Here is a 14,887-nt window from a genome sequence, read left to right as displayed (position 1 = left end):
AGAGAGCCGGACACGACTGAGTCACTAAGCACAGCACACACTGAATTGAGTGGCACTGGAAGCTGATGTAAATGCACCTCAAGTTGGTGGGTCAGCTGGTAGCCGGTAGTAGTTTAATTTGCATTTCCTGATTGCTAGTGAGGTTGAGAATCTCCGTTTTCTCTTCTAAGAATTGCCTGTTGTTCCCTTTCGGCTTTTTTCTTACTGATTTTCTGGAGCTTCTTATATAGTTTTACTACCTGTTCTCTGTCTGTTCATGTGTGTTATGAAACATTCTCTGCTAATTTGTTGTTCATCTCTTAACTTTGTAGTACTGTTTTCCTTCAGAAGTTGCTAATTTTGATGTAGTGAAATTTATCACTATTTCCTTTGAAGTATTTTGCCTTTTTGTCTCTTTTTGATTTTCACTAAATCTCTATCTTGTAAGTATGAAGGTAAGCTATAGAATGGCTTTATATTTACATTTTGCCCCTCTAGAGCATAATGTTCTATTTGGAGGAAAGTAGAGATCTAACTATATACTTTTTCCATATGAAGAACCCAGTATCCAAATCAATGATTGACTAGCCTATCTTTCCCTCTCTAATTATAAAGCCCATTCTCTCTATACCAAGTTCTTTTATATATGTGGGCATGTTTCTGGACTCTCTATTCTATTCCATTGGTCTTTTTTATCTGGCCCATGTGTCTTAGATAGTATGAGTGAGTGAGTGAGTGAAGTCGCTCAGTCATGTCCGACTCTTTGCAACCCCATGGACTGTAGCTTACCAGGCTCCTTAGATAATATAGTTTTTTAATAAGGCAATATCAAGTAGATCAAATGCTATAGTCTTTACTTTTCTTCAAAATTGTCTTGACTATTCATGGATGTTTGCATTTCTATATAAAATTTCAGCTTATCAGATCCCCGTTGTCACTTTTCTTGAAACAGCAAAGAATTTATAAATTTAAACTTATAGATCAAATGGAAAATGATATGTTCCACTTGGGAAATGATATTTTTCTAATGCTAAGTTGTCCCATTCATGGGATGATCTGTCTCTATATTGATTCAGTTAATCATTCATGTTCTTCCATGAAGTGCTCTAATTTTCTTCCCAACAATAACAGCAAACATTTATATATTTGTATGTGCCAACTACTGTTCTAAACACTTTATATTTAACTCAGATGAATCTTCCCAACTTCCCAAAGATGTAAATACTATTACTGTCTCCCTTTTACAAATGGGGGAACCGGCAGAGTGGTCAGGTAATTTGCCCACACCAGCCAGAAGTAGAGCTGTAATGTAGCACCAGGCATTGAGGGTTGGAGGCCCTGCTTTGACCCCCACTGCAGTACTGCTTCCATATGGAGCTTGTACATCTGTTCTTAGATTTCATCTTAAGTACCCTATAGGTTTTACTGCCTTTGTGAATGGAGTTTGCCTCTCTTATATGTTCTAAATGGTATTGCTCTTCAGGAGAAGTGTTATTGACTTTTGTGTGCTGTCTTGTACCCAGCAGTTGTGTTGAGCTATCATATGGTTTAAATAGTTGGAGAGCCGATTATCTTGGATTTTCCATGTAGACCACGATGTCTGCAGTTAAAGACAGTTTGCGCTTTTTCTTGCCATTCTTTCCCCATTTGCTGTCTGGCTCAGTTGGTTCCACTATGAAGTGGAGTTGAATAGCACCGGTGACAGAAGGCGTTTTTGTCTTTGGTCTAGTAAAGCTTTTAAAGTTCCATGTGAAAAAAAAAAAGTGTTTGCTGTTGGGTTTTCTCATCCTTCCTAATTTTCTGGGAGAATTTATCAAAAATGAATATCAAAATTTGTCTAATGTGGGTGGTTTTTTTTTTGGCTAGTTGCTTTGTTTTGCTGTATCTATCCATATGATCATTTGGCTTTTTGCCTTTGATCTGTTAAAGCAGTGAATTAAATTAATAGTTTGTCTTTAAACCATTCTTGCATTCCCAGGATAGATTAGACATAGTCATAAAGTTTTATTGACACAGAGCCATACTCATTCATTTATGCATTTTCTAGGGCCACTTTCACACTATAATTGCAGAGTTGTGTAGTTGCAGCAGAGACCATATGTCCACAAGCCTAAAATATTTACAATCTGGTTTTTTAAGGAAAGTCTGTTAACTTTTTCTAGAAGTTTTATAATTTTGGATTTTCCATTTTGGTCTATGATCCATTTTGAATTAATTCTTGTATGTATGTGAGACATGGTTCTTTTTTTTTTAAAGTTGTTTTAGCACCAATTGTCTGTTTATTCTCCACTGAACTACCTTTTTATTTTTGCTCAAAATCAGCCGTATCAGCTGCCATAAATGTGTGGGTCTTTGTCTGGGTTCTCTATTCTGTTCCATTGATATACTTATTTAGTTTGACACAATACTATCAATACTGATGTCAATTACTGAAGCTTTATATTAAGTTCTTGAGATTAGATCATATTAGCCCTCTCAACAAACTACAGATAAAGATGAGATTCCTTAATTTGACAAAGGACATTTCTGAAAAACCTATAGATTTAATGGTCTTAAATATGAAATAGTTTCCCCCATAACAGGGGACAAGGCAAGGATAGCCATTTATACCATGACTATTCAGCATTGTACTAGAGGTTACAGCCAGTGCAATAAAGCAAGAAAGAGAAATAAAAGACATTCAAACTAGAAGGAAGGAAGTAAAACTTGTCTTTATTCACAGAAGACATGATTGTCTATATAAAAATCCAATGGGAGCTATAAAAAACTGCCAGAATTAATAATAAATTTAATGTTTTCAGGACATAAGATCAATCAAAATCTAAATTTTAAAGATATCATTTACAATATGAGATATGGAGAAATAAATCTAAAAACAGATGTGAAAAACCAATGCACTGGAAATTAGAAAACATGAGATAAATTAAAAAAGACCTAAATAAGTGGAAAGTGTCCTATATGTTGGAAGACTCAATATTGTTAACATGTCAGTTCAGTTCAGTTCAGTTCAGTCGCTCAGTCGTGTCTGACTCTTTGCAACCCTGTGAATCGCAGCATGCCAGGCCTCCCTGTCCATCACCAGCTCCCGGAGTTCACTCAGACTCATGTTCATTGAAGTCAGTGATGCCATCCAGCCATCTCATCCTCTGTCATCCCCTTCTCCTCCTGCCCCCAATCCCTCCCAGCATCAGAGTCTTTTCCAATGAGCCAACTCTTCGCATGAGGTGGCCAAAGTACAGGAGTTTCAGCTTTAGCATCATTCCTTCCAAAGAAATTCCAGGGCTGATCTCCTTCAGAATGGACTGGTTGGATCTCCTTGCACCCCAAGGGACTCTCAAGAGTCTTCTCCAACACCACAGTTCAAAAGCATCAATTCTTCGGCACTCAGCCTTCTTCACAGTCCAACTCTCACATCCATACATGACCACAGGAAAAACCATAGCCTTGACTAGATGGACCTTTGTTGGCAAAGTAATGTCTCTGCTTTTCAATATGCTATCTAGGTTGGTCATAACTTTCCTTCCAAGGAGTAAGCATGTAACATGTAAGTTAACATGTCAGTTCTCCTCAAATTGATCTATGAACTTGACACAGTCCAAATTAAAATCTCAATATGCCTTTTTTAAACTGACAACTGTTTCTAAAATTCATACAGAAACAGAAAAAAAAAATATATATATTTTTTAAAGATTCTTTTCTATTATAAGTAATTTGGGGGGGGCCAGGAAACTGTTGTTTATTTCACATTCTCTGGACCAAAGTAAAAACATCACAACAACTCCCAGCACTGCCTCTAAAAGAGGGCATCTCATTTCAGTAAAAACAAATGCACTTCAACAGTCAGGATGAGGAAGCAACCTAAATGTTCATCAATAGATGGCAGGGAATATTAGTCAGCTTTAAAAAAGAACAAAATAATGCCATTTGCAGCAACATGGATGGATCTAGAGACTATCACACTAAGGGAAGTAAGTCAGACAAAGACAAATACTACATGAATTACTTTTATGTGGAAATCTATAAAAAGTATGGTACAAAGGAACCTATTTACAAAACAGAAATAGACTCACAGATTGGGAGATTGGGATTGACATAGACACATTACTATATATAAAATAAATAATAAGGAGACATAGACACATTATTTATATAAAATAAATAATAAGGACCTACTGGGTAGCACAGGGAGCTCTACACAATACTCTAATGCCTATACAGGAAAAGAATCCAAAAAAGAATTGATACATGTGTAGCTGAGTCATTTTGCTGAACACCTGAAACTAACACAACATTGTAAATCAACTATATACCAATAAAAACTAATTAAAAACAACAAAAACAAAAATAAAGTCACCTCCCCATCTCCACTGCAAACCTGGAAGTACTTTGAAGGTGCGTAGTGCAGTTTTTGTAATGGTTCTCATCCACAAAGATACAACACCCATTTGGTACAACACTGTGCAATCCAGGGGCCCGCAACACTAGGGTATTTTAATATTCATTTAAAACTTACTGCTTTCCAAAAAAACCATTTGGGATATTCAGTTCAGGCACTCAGTCGTGTCCAACTGACCCCAGCTGTGTGACCCCAGGGGCTGCAGCAGGCCAGGCTTCCGTGTCCATCACCAACGCCCAGAGCTTGCTCAAACTCATGTCCATCCAGTTGGTGACACCATCCAACCATCTCATCCTCTATTGTCTCCTTCTCCTCCTGCGCTCAATCTTTCCCAGCATCAGGGTCTTTTCCAGTGAGTCAGTTCTTCACCTCAGGTGGCCAAAGTATTGGAGCTTCAGCTTCAGCCATCAGTCCATCCAATGAATATTTAGGACTGATTTCCTTTAGGCCGGAATTGTTTCATCTCTTTGCAGTTCAAGGGATTCTCAAGCACCTTCTCTAACATCACAGTTCAAAAGCATCAGTTCTTTGGCACTCAACTTTCTTTATGGTCCAAATCTCACATCCATACATGACTACAAAACTAATACAATTATGTAAAGTTTAAAAATAAAATAAAATTTAAAAAAAAGAAAAAGAAAAACCATAGCTTTGACTAGATGGACGTTTGTTGGCAAAGTAATCTCTCTGCTTTCTAATATGCTGTCTAGGTTGGTCATAGCTTTTTTTCCAAGGAGCAAGTGTCTTTTAATTTCATGGCTGCAGTCACCATCTGCAGTGATTTTGGAGCCCAAGAAAATAAAGTTTCCATTGTTTCTCCATCTATTTTCCATTGAGTGATGGGACCGGATGCCATGATCTTAGTTTAATTAATAATTAACAGCCAAAAAAAGGGATGGAAACAAGAATTTATTGATCAAGCCATGTTGTATAGACCTTTGATTATTTAATCTTCACAATGTACCTTAAATACAATGGAGGGTTTCATTGAGCACTGAGGTACACACCGGTTTCCATGTCTTAGTTTCCAACAGTTCGCACTTCTTCCCCCTATTAGAAGTAATTGTTTTACTGGATGGCAGACTTCTTTTACCTCGTGGGCCAAAGATGCTGGATATGTTTATAGCTCTAGAGGTATTCTTGAGCTTAACTCACAAGCAGTTTGAGTCTTTCAAGTCTTACTTTGGTGATTTGCTAGGGACATTTGAACCAATTCTCAATCTCGGACATATTATCTTCCGCTACTGAGGCAAGGCTTACCTGAGCAGGCTGCCCAATGCCCCCAAGGAATGTGAATTTTTCCAGCAGGCACTATTCCCAACTCTCTGTGTTCTCAAAACACCGTGCCCTCTGGAACATCTGGAAGTCCACGGTTCATGTACTGCTGAAGCCTGGCTTGAAGAATTTTGAGCATTACTTTACTAGCGTGTGAGATGAGTCCAATTGTGCAGTACTTTGAGCATTCTTTGGCATTGCCTTTCTTTGGGATTGGAATGAAAACTGACCTTTTCTAGTCCTGTGGCCACTGCTAAGTTTTCCAAATTTGCTGGCATATTGAGTGCAGCACATTCACAGCATCATCTTTCAGGATTTGAAATAGCTCAACTGGAATTCCATCAGGTTTTAGAAAAGGCAGAGGAACCAGAGATCAAATTGCCAACATCTGCTGGATCATTGAAAAAGCAAGAGAGTTCCAGAAAAACATCTATTTCTGCTTTATTGACTATGCCAAAGCCTTTGATTGTGTGGATCACAATAAACTGTGGAAAATTCTGAAAGAGATGGGAATACCAGACCACCTGACCTGCCTCTTGAGAAACCTGTATGCAGGTCAGGAAGCAACAGTTAGAACTGGACATGGAACAACAGACTGGTTCCAAATAAGAAAAGGAGTACGTCAAGGCTGTATATTGTCACCCTGCTTATTTAACTTATATGCAGAGTACATCATGAGAAACACTGGGCTGGAAGAAGCACAAGCTGGAATCAAGATTGCCAGGAGAAATATCAATAACCTCAGATATGCAGATGACACCACCCTTATGGCAGAAAGTGAAGAGGAACTAAAGAGCCTCTTGATGAAAGTGAAAGAGGAGAGTGAAAAAGTTGGCTTAAAGCTCAACATTCAGAAAACGAAGATCTTGGCATCTGGTCCCATCACTTCATGGGATAGATGGGGAAACAGTGGAAACAGTGTCAGACTTTATTTTTGGGGGCTCCAAAATCACTGCAGATGGTGACTGCAGCCATAAAATTAAAAGACGCTTACTCCTTGGAAGAAAAGTTATGACGAACTTGGATACCATATTGAAAAGCAGAGACATTACTTTGCCAACAATGTCCATCTAGTCAAGGCTATGGTTTTTCCAGTGGTCATGTATGGATGCGAGAGTTGGACTATAAAGAAAGCTGAGTGCCGAAGAATTGATGCTTTTGAACTGTGGTGTTGGAGAAGACTCTTGAGAGCCCCTTGGACTGCAAGGAGATCCAACCAATCCATCCTAAAGGAGATCAGCCCTGGTTGTTCTTTGGAGGGAATGATGCTAAAGCTGAAACTCCAGTACTTTGGCCACCTCATGCGAAGAGTTAACTCATTGGAAAAGACTCTGATGCTGGGAGGGATTGGGGGCAGGAGGAGAAGGGGATGACAGAGGATGAGACGGCTGGACGGCATCACTGACTCGATGGACGTGAGTTTGAGTGAACTCCGGGAGACGGTGATGGACAGGGAGGCCTGGCGTGCTGTGATTCATGGGGTTGCAAAGAGTCGGACGCAACTGAGCGACTGCCCTGAACTGGACTGAACTGCTCTAACTTAGGGCAATTTCCTCCTATGATCATTTCTGAGTTGAGTGCTGATCATTTCTGAGTTGAGCGCTCACGCTCAACCTCTCCCTACCTCTGAAACTTTCTCTTTCTCTTTGGAGCTCTCTCCTCTTCATTATCCTGCCCCATGAGCCCCTAGCTTCCTTGATTTCCCCAGAATCTCAGCTCCGTTTCCTCAGGTTGAGGATTTATCAGACTCAGCTTGGACAACGTCTCCCTGAAACTTGGACAGGAAACTCTCAAGGCATCAGCTGGAGCAATCCTGGGCTGTCCTTGTGTTTTTGTTTCTCGCTGATCACTGTCCCCTTTACGGCCTATTGTCCAGCATCTTGAAAACCACTGTTTCACATGTTTTGTCTTGATCTTCACTTGTTTTGAGTGGGAAGGTAAATCTGATTCCTGTTGTTATTTCCTGGCTGGAAAGCCATCAGGTACATTTTAAGCTTTGAGTCATCCATCCACGCTTGACTACAGAGGAGGGGTGGGTACTTTCTCTTCCTCCTGCTTAACGGTACTTTAGAGCCCCAGCACGGCCCCCTCCAGAGCAACACTCCCCATGACTTCCCATCATTACCCACCACCCTACCCTGTCAGGAAGGGGTGGAAGAATCCTTGCAAACTGCTCTTAACAATTTTCTTTAGAATGGATTTTATCTTGTCCCCCACATCATATTACTTGGCCGCCTGATGTGCAGAGCTGACTCACAGGAAAAGACCCTACTGCTGGGAAAGATTGGAAGCTAAAGAAGAAAAAGACAGCAGAGGATGTGATGGTTAGATAGCATCATTGACTCAATGGACATGAATCTGAGCACACTCTGGGAAATAAAGAAGGACAGGGAAGCCTGGCGTGCTGCAGTCCATGGGGTCACAAAGAGTTGGACACAACATAGCGACTGAACAACAGCAACATTTGTTTTATTTGGATGTCTCAGTGAGAATTGAAGGAGATGATATACACAGAGCCTGGTACATCACATGTGCTCAGGGAGTATAGATTGCCCCTCATTTCTCCAATTTTGCCAGTCCACCACTCAAACAGGTCAAGACTTGAGGAGATGGGGTACTTAGAGCAACACCTCTCTGCAGTACCAGGTAGGGGAAGAGCCTCTCTCCTCCATTTAACCCCTGAATTAATCGCATCCACAGTGTTCAGACTTAATAGCAAAGAGGAATGGATCACATCCTGTTGTACACTGTAGACTAGATTCAAGCAAAATAAATAGGCTCAGAACTAATTCCCATCCCCAGGCCAGCCCTAGGGAAATTTGGAAAGCAGGCAGTTCAGCATGATGTAACAGTTTGACTTAAGGAGGGAAATGACCTTTCCTATACGTTACTCTCCGGTGATCAATAATTCACAATGTTGTCGGCTGGGTGCACGGCCTCCATGCATCTACACCTTCAACCAGCCCTAGCAAGAGGGCCCTGAAGGCCCCATGCTCATCCCCATGTCCCACCTGAACCTGGTGGTGTCAGGGAAAGAAGACTCCAAGTGTCCTGCAGGTGCAGCTTCCCAGAACCAGACTCTCATCTGGGGACACACATTCATCTTTCAAGGGGAGACTCGTTTGTGTTTCTTACCAGCAACTCCAAGCCACCCTTCTCATGACACTTCCTCCATGAAGCCCTCCTTGATTACTTCAGTGCTTGAAGTCATCACTGAGTCCTTAGAGCGTTTATTCACCATCCATTAATTAAATTAGAAATTACTGATCACTATTAGGTATCACACCTACAAGGGACATTGGAGTAGAAGCCAATGAATAACATACATTCCTGACTTCAAGAGAAACTTCCCTGGTGGCTCAGATGGTAAAGAATCTGCCTGCAATGTGGGAAACCTGGGTTTGATCCCTGGGTCAGGGAAGATCCCCTGTAGAAAGAAATGGCAACCCACTCCAGTATTCTTGCCTGGAGAATCCCATGGACAGATGAGCCCAGTGGGCTACCGTGCATGGGGTCACAAAGAGTTGGACACCACTGAGCGACTAACAACAACCACTGACTTCAAGATCTCAAGGAAACCTGAGGGACGGATTCATGCAGAACCAGATGGGATGAATGGACGAAAGCCATCGAGAGGACCACAAGCCATATTAGCACTAACTCTCAAAAATGAGGTCATGCATCTCCAAACAGAGTCTGAGGAAACCTACACATCTCAGGCCCAAGAAGGAATATTAGCCACAGAGAGAAGCTAAGGTTGAGGAACCACTCACATGCCACACTGTTGTTCAGTCGCCCAGTCTCTGCCACCCCATGGACTGCAGCACGCCAGGCCTCCCTATCCCCCACCATCTCCCAGAGTTTGCCCAAGTTCATGACTATTGCATCAGTGATGCCATCCAGCCATCTCACCGTCTGATGCCCTCTTCTCCTTCTGCCCTCAATCTTTCTTAGCATCAGGGACTTTTCCAATGAGTCAGCTGTTTGCATCAGATGACCTCTGTCTCCCCCTCCCCCATGGCCCCCGGTGCCTGGCAGGCAGTAGGAGCTCATTTAGTACTTGTTGGATGAATGAATGAATGAATGAATGAATGAAGCCTATCAGAAACTCGGGTGACCAGCCCTTCTCCTTCCCTCCCAGCACAGTGCCTCCCATCAGGAGCGGTGCGGGCTGCCCAACAGAGTTTCTGCAGTGGGCAGATGGTACAGGGCTGGCTCAAGTGGGTGTCTTGGTGGGTCAGCCCAAGGGCCATGCTGGGTAGCAGGACCATCCAAGCTTCCCTCGGGGAACCAGAGAGGGAAGTCCAGTGGGGCTGTCAGAACCCTGAGGACCTTGGAGAGCCAGTGAAAGAGGCAACTGGTTCATACAGGAGGGCAGCGGGGTCTGTCATGGAAAAAGGTTGGAGGGGGTGGGCTGTCCCTGTGGCTGGGCTCTACCTACCAGTCTTGCTGCAGGGCTTGAGAGCTAGTGTCCTTGAGGGCCCGATGTTGCCAGGGGATGATGGGGAATGTTGATCAGCACCCTCGAGTTGCAAGTGACAGAAAGGCAACTCAGAAATGGGGCACAAGCCCAAGTCTCAGAAAGCAGACCCAGCCTCGGGGACACACGGCCCTGGAGCTTGAACTTCACTGGACCCTATCTGCCCCTCCTCTTTGTTTCTCCAGGGGCTGGCCTAGTCTTGCCCATCTGTGGCTTCCCTCATAGCTCAGTTGGTGAAGAATCCGCCCGCAATGCAGGAGACCCTGGTTCGATTCCTGGGTCGGGAAGATCCACTGGAGAAGGGATGGGCTACCTACTCCAGTATTTGTGGGCTTCCCTTGTGGCTCAGCTGGTAAAGAATCCACCGGCAATGAGGGAGACCTGGGTTCGATCCCTGGTTGGGAAGATCCCCTGGAGAAGGGAAGGGTTATCCACTCCAGTATTCTGGCCTGGAGAATTCCATGGACTGTATAGTCCACGCAGCCTGGAGTGGGGGGAGTCAGTGTCACCTGGGCACTCCTGACTTATTTGGAAGAAGCATCCTGGGAGGATTGCTGATGCTCCTTTCTTTCAGGGATCAGTTCCAGAACCTTCGGTCTATGTCTCAGTGGACGGGAATCCCATATTCCCACAGCAGAGACGGAGTGGTGACTCCAGAGATCCCCTCCCAAATAGACTGCCTGCACACACATGCTTCTCAGGCTCTGACTGCCAGCACCCCACACTCACCACAGAGAGGGCCCTGCGGAGTTGGGAGAGTCGGGAACACAGACGCAAGGAGCAAGACGGCCCTCAGCGGTATAAAGACCTGTGTGCAAGGCATGGATCCGGGGATCAAACCCATGTCTATTACATCTCCTGCATTGGCAGGTGGGCCCTTTACCACTCGCGCCACCTCGGAAGCCCACAGGACACACACAGGCCTGCAAAGAGCATGTGTGTGGGAGAGACGCAGCCTACATGGGCCTTCCTCCCAGCTCCTCACCCTCTGTTCCCCACATCACTCATCTCTCTCTCACAGGCTGCTCTGCACATACCCACCTTCCCTACTTATTCCCTCCCTCCCCATCCCCTTCCTTCCCATTCACTTGTTCAGTAGCCGCTTCCAGAGTGAGCTCTGGGGACCAGGTGTGAATCAGGCCGGGGACAGGACCCAAAGGGTCCATGGTTCAGAGGATAAACCCAAAGCCCTACTGCAAGGAGGGGCAGGGCCTGGGGCTGTGGGCCACCAAGCGTAAGGAGTACCGATGAAGTCAGAGGGAGGGGACATTTGAGCTGGGCCTTGCAGGATAAGTAGGAGTTTGTGGGAGGAAAAGGCAGGTAAGGTGCCGGCAGGTAAAGGCCCGAATCCAGGCTCGGTCACTCAGCAACTGTTGGATCTCCTGCTGGCCCTTTCCCAGGGGCCTCAGCCTGCTTGTCCCATGAGCTAGACAGGGGAGTCTCACCCCTGTCTGGTGCCCAAGCCCACAGGAGAAGACCTGGCACAGGACAGCCAGGTGAACTGCAGTCCCCCCCGCCCAGGGTCCCCTCTTCCTGCCATGACATCCCCCCTGTGGAGGACCTGAGTGGACTTGGGGACCCCCACATGATCTGCTTCCCTCTGCCCCTCATCTCCCCCCTCGCTCCATTCTAGACGCACTGGCCTCCCCGCTGTTTCTCCAACCTGCCTCAGGACCTTTGCACCTGCTCCACTATCCCTTTGCTTGGATTGTTCTTCCTTCATCTCTAAGGCTTAGTCCCTCGCTTCCTGTAAGACTTTGCTCAGATGAGACTATCCCCCAGTTTATAATTGCAACCAGCACTGCCCCCGCCCCCTGCAGGACACTCACCCCTGTTCCTGGACCTTTTTGCTTGGCTTTGCTTTTTTTCTTTGTAGCATAAAATATACTTGGCTTGTTCAACATGACTATTATTTAGTGACTGTTTGCGCACCCCCTCCACACACACACACTCTGAATGTCAGTTTCATCAGGTGGGGGACTTCTGTCTCGTTCGCCTTGGAACCCCAGCAGGGCACCCAGAGGTATCAGTGTGTGCCCAGCCAGTGAACGGTCCTGTTGAGAGGCTGGAGCCCTTGGTAACCTAAGTGAAGACAATAAACCCTGACCATCAAGATGACACACTTCATACGCTTTGCGCACCAGCAGCGCTATGTTAGAAAGCGGATGGCTACTAAATCGATTTACTGCAAAATAAAAGATAAATTCTCATTGGTGTCTTTCTGAAGGAGAAGCCATGTCAGCAGCTGGCTTTCCATCCTCGCAGCTGAACACACACGTGAGAGATTACAGACACGGAGGGGCTGGATCCCCTTGGCTTTACTCTAATTGCTGCTAACTGTTCCGTCCTCTGGGTTGCATTTACACCCTCCTCCAGCCCCCCAGCCCGATTAATGGTTTCTTTCCTTTGGTCAGAAGCCACAGCTTTAAAATCACACCCACTTCAGTGTACTCTGTTACCTAGCAACAGTCATAAATCAACAGAACGTGCCCGAATGTTAAAGCAAACCTCCCTGACTGTTAGATGTTTGTTTTTTTTTTTTAATCCAAACATGTTCATTGACCCTCATGCCTCTTCTGCACTCACCTTTCCACCCCTGGCTTCACAGAGCACCTGGGTGTGTGCATTTTAAAACTGTCTTATGGCCTGTCTGATTTTGGAGCAAGAATCTTTTGTGCTTTCTCCAAACTCTGGCCAGTGCCCAGGAACAGGAGCAGGCCTGTCTGTCCAGTCTGCATGCCCCCACTTCAGCCCTGCAGCTGGGAGACCTGGGTCAGCCCTGCAGGGTGTCTGGACACATGGGGACCTTGGTTCTTACCACAGCTCCCCAAATAGCCCATCAACGTGGTACCCTGGGTGGGCAGTATGGATGGAAAGTCCATACCTGGGTGCTGTCACAATAGAGTCTATTCTGCATTCGCTCACTCGTCTGTTCAATCACTCAATCATTCCACAAACAGTTACAGAGCACCCCCTGCATGCCAGGCTCCTACAGGCAGAGAGAAATAAAGCCTGCCTTCCTCATTCCACTGGGGAGGAGCCGACCAGAACACAGCAACGCAGAAGCAACACCATTCGCCAGGCTGAGGCCAGACTCGGTGCAGGCGCCCAGGCTATGGGAGGCAACAAGACAAACCCAGTCCTGAAAACTTGAGATGCCTGCGCCCACAGAGCATGCCAGTGCAGCAAGTGGCACTGTGCACAGAAGTAAACGGGTGAGCCCAGCAGGCTGGAGAAGGGTCACATGACCAGGCAGGCCAGAGACCTTCCAGGAGGAGGGGCTGCCCACCCTGAGGCCAAAGGAGCAGGAAGGCCTCCACTGGGGCTCCGGGTGCAGGAGACAGAGGAGGATGGTGCAATGGGCCCCTTCCTAGCTGTCCGCCTCCCAGCATGGCGGGAGAACCAGGAGCTGAGCTTGCAGTGTGGACTCCAGCCAAAGAGCTGTGCTGAGCTGCTGCTGCGAGGGTTTGAAGTAAGGGAGAGACAGAGCAGACAGATTTCATCCAGAGAAGGGGCTCCCACAATGCCGGGGGGCGGGGCAGGTGGTGAAGACAGGGGCAGGTTGCTGACGTGGAAAGTGACAGTGTTACTTGGTCAGTCATATCTGACACTTTGCGACCCTGTGGACTGTAGCCCCCCAGGCTTCTCTGTCTATGGGATTCTCCAGGCAAGAACACTGGAGTGGGTTGTCATGCCTTCCTCCAGGAGATCTTCCTTCCCAACCCAGGGATGGAACCCAAGTTGCAGGCGGATTCTTTACCATCTGAGCCCCCAGGGAAGTCCAGGTTGCTGTCAGGGATGAGGACATTGGGGGGCCGGGGTGGTGGCAGCCTGGCTTGGCGACACACTGCAGGGAGGAGAAGGGGAGAGACTGAAAGTCCCTGGAGGGAGACTGGATGGGTGCAGGGGCCTAGGGAGGGGCTGGGGAGGAAGGAAGGGAAGACCCTATGCCTGTATGACCAGGGAAGCTGGGCGAGGACCCTGACTCCAGCTGTTCAGCCAGCCTGCTGAGTGGACTCCATGGCCAGGAGAGAGTCCTCACGCCCAGGCCACAGTGCTGGTGAGCAGTTAGCCTCCCCTCTGAGACCCTGGAGGCTCTGGACAGGCCACTACTTAGCCCATCCCTCTGCCATTGGCATGGTTGCATCCCCGGAGGGCCCCCCCCCGCCCCCGAGGGACTGCAAATCAGTGTCAGCGAAGCAAATGCCAGACCAACCATCGAAGAGGCTGGGCCCGGGGACATGGGCAGCAGGGGCAACAAGGCAGTCGATGGGCTGGATATGAGATCCACTAGCTGGGGCCCTAGAGAATGGAGGGTGCTGGGTGTGCTGCTAGCATGCAGCGGAGGCTAGAGGTCTGGTGCGGAGAGATGACTGATTTCATATGGGCTGAGTGACATTTCTGCCTGCCCCTGATATCCTCCCAGGAAGAGGACAGACTCGAGATCCCATCTGGGCTCATCGCAGGCTCTGGTGGTGACTCAGAAGGAAAGTAATGCTGAGAGGCAGAGGAGGGGGCGAGGAGACTGCCTCTGCCTAGAAAATAGAGGCAGAGATCCCTGAACCCTTCTTTTTGGACTGCAGTGAACATCAGCTTCAAGAGAGCAGGTCAAAGACTTTGGAAGAGCAGTGCTGTCCAGGATGGAGGGAAGGTTCTGGACCAGTTTTCCCCAGCTCTCTCCTGCTGGGTGTGCGAAGATGAAGCAAGTCAGGGGCAGTGGGAGGCAAGAGGGAGGGAGCGAATGTTAAGTAGCAAGC

Source organism: Bos mutus, chromosome 6 (assembly GCF_027580195.1).
Source record: "Bos mutus isolate GX-2022 chromosome 6, NWIPB_WYAK_1.1, whole genome shotgun sequence".
Classification (NCBI taxonomy): Eukaryota; Metazoa; Chordata; class Mammalia; order Artiodactyla; family Bovidae; genus Bos; species Bos mutus.
This window is presented reverse-complemented; position numbering follows the sequence as displayed.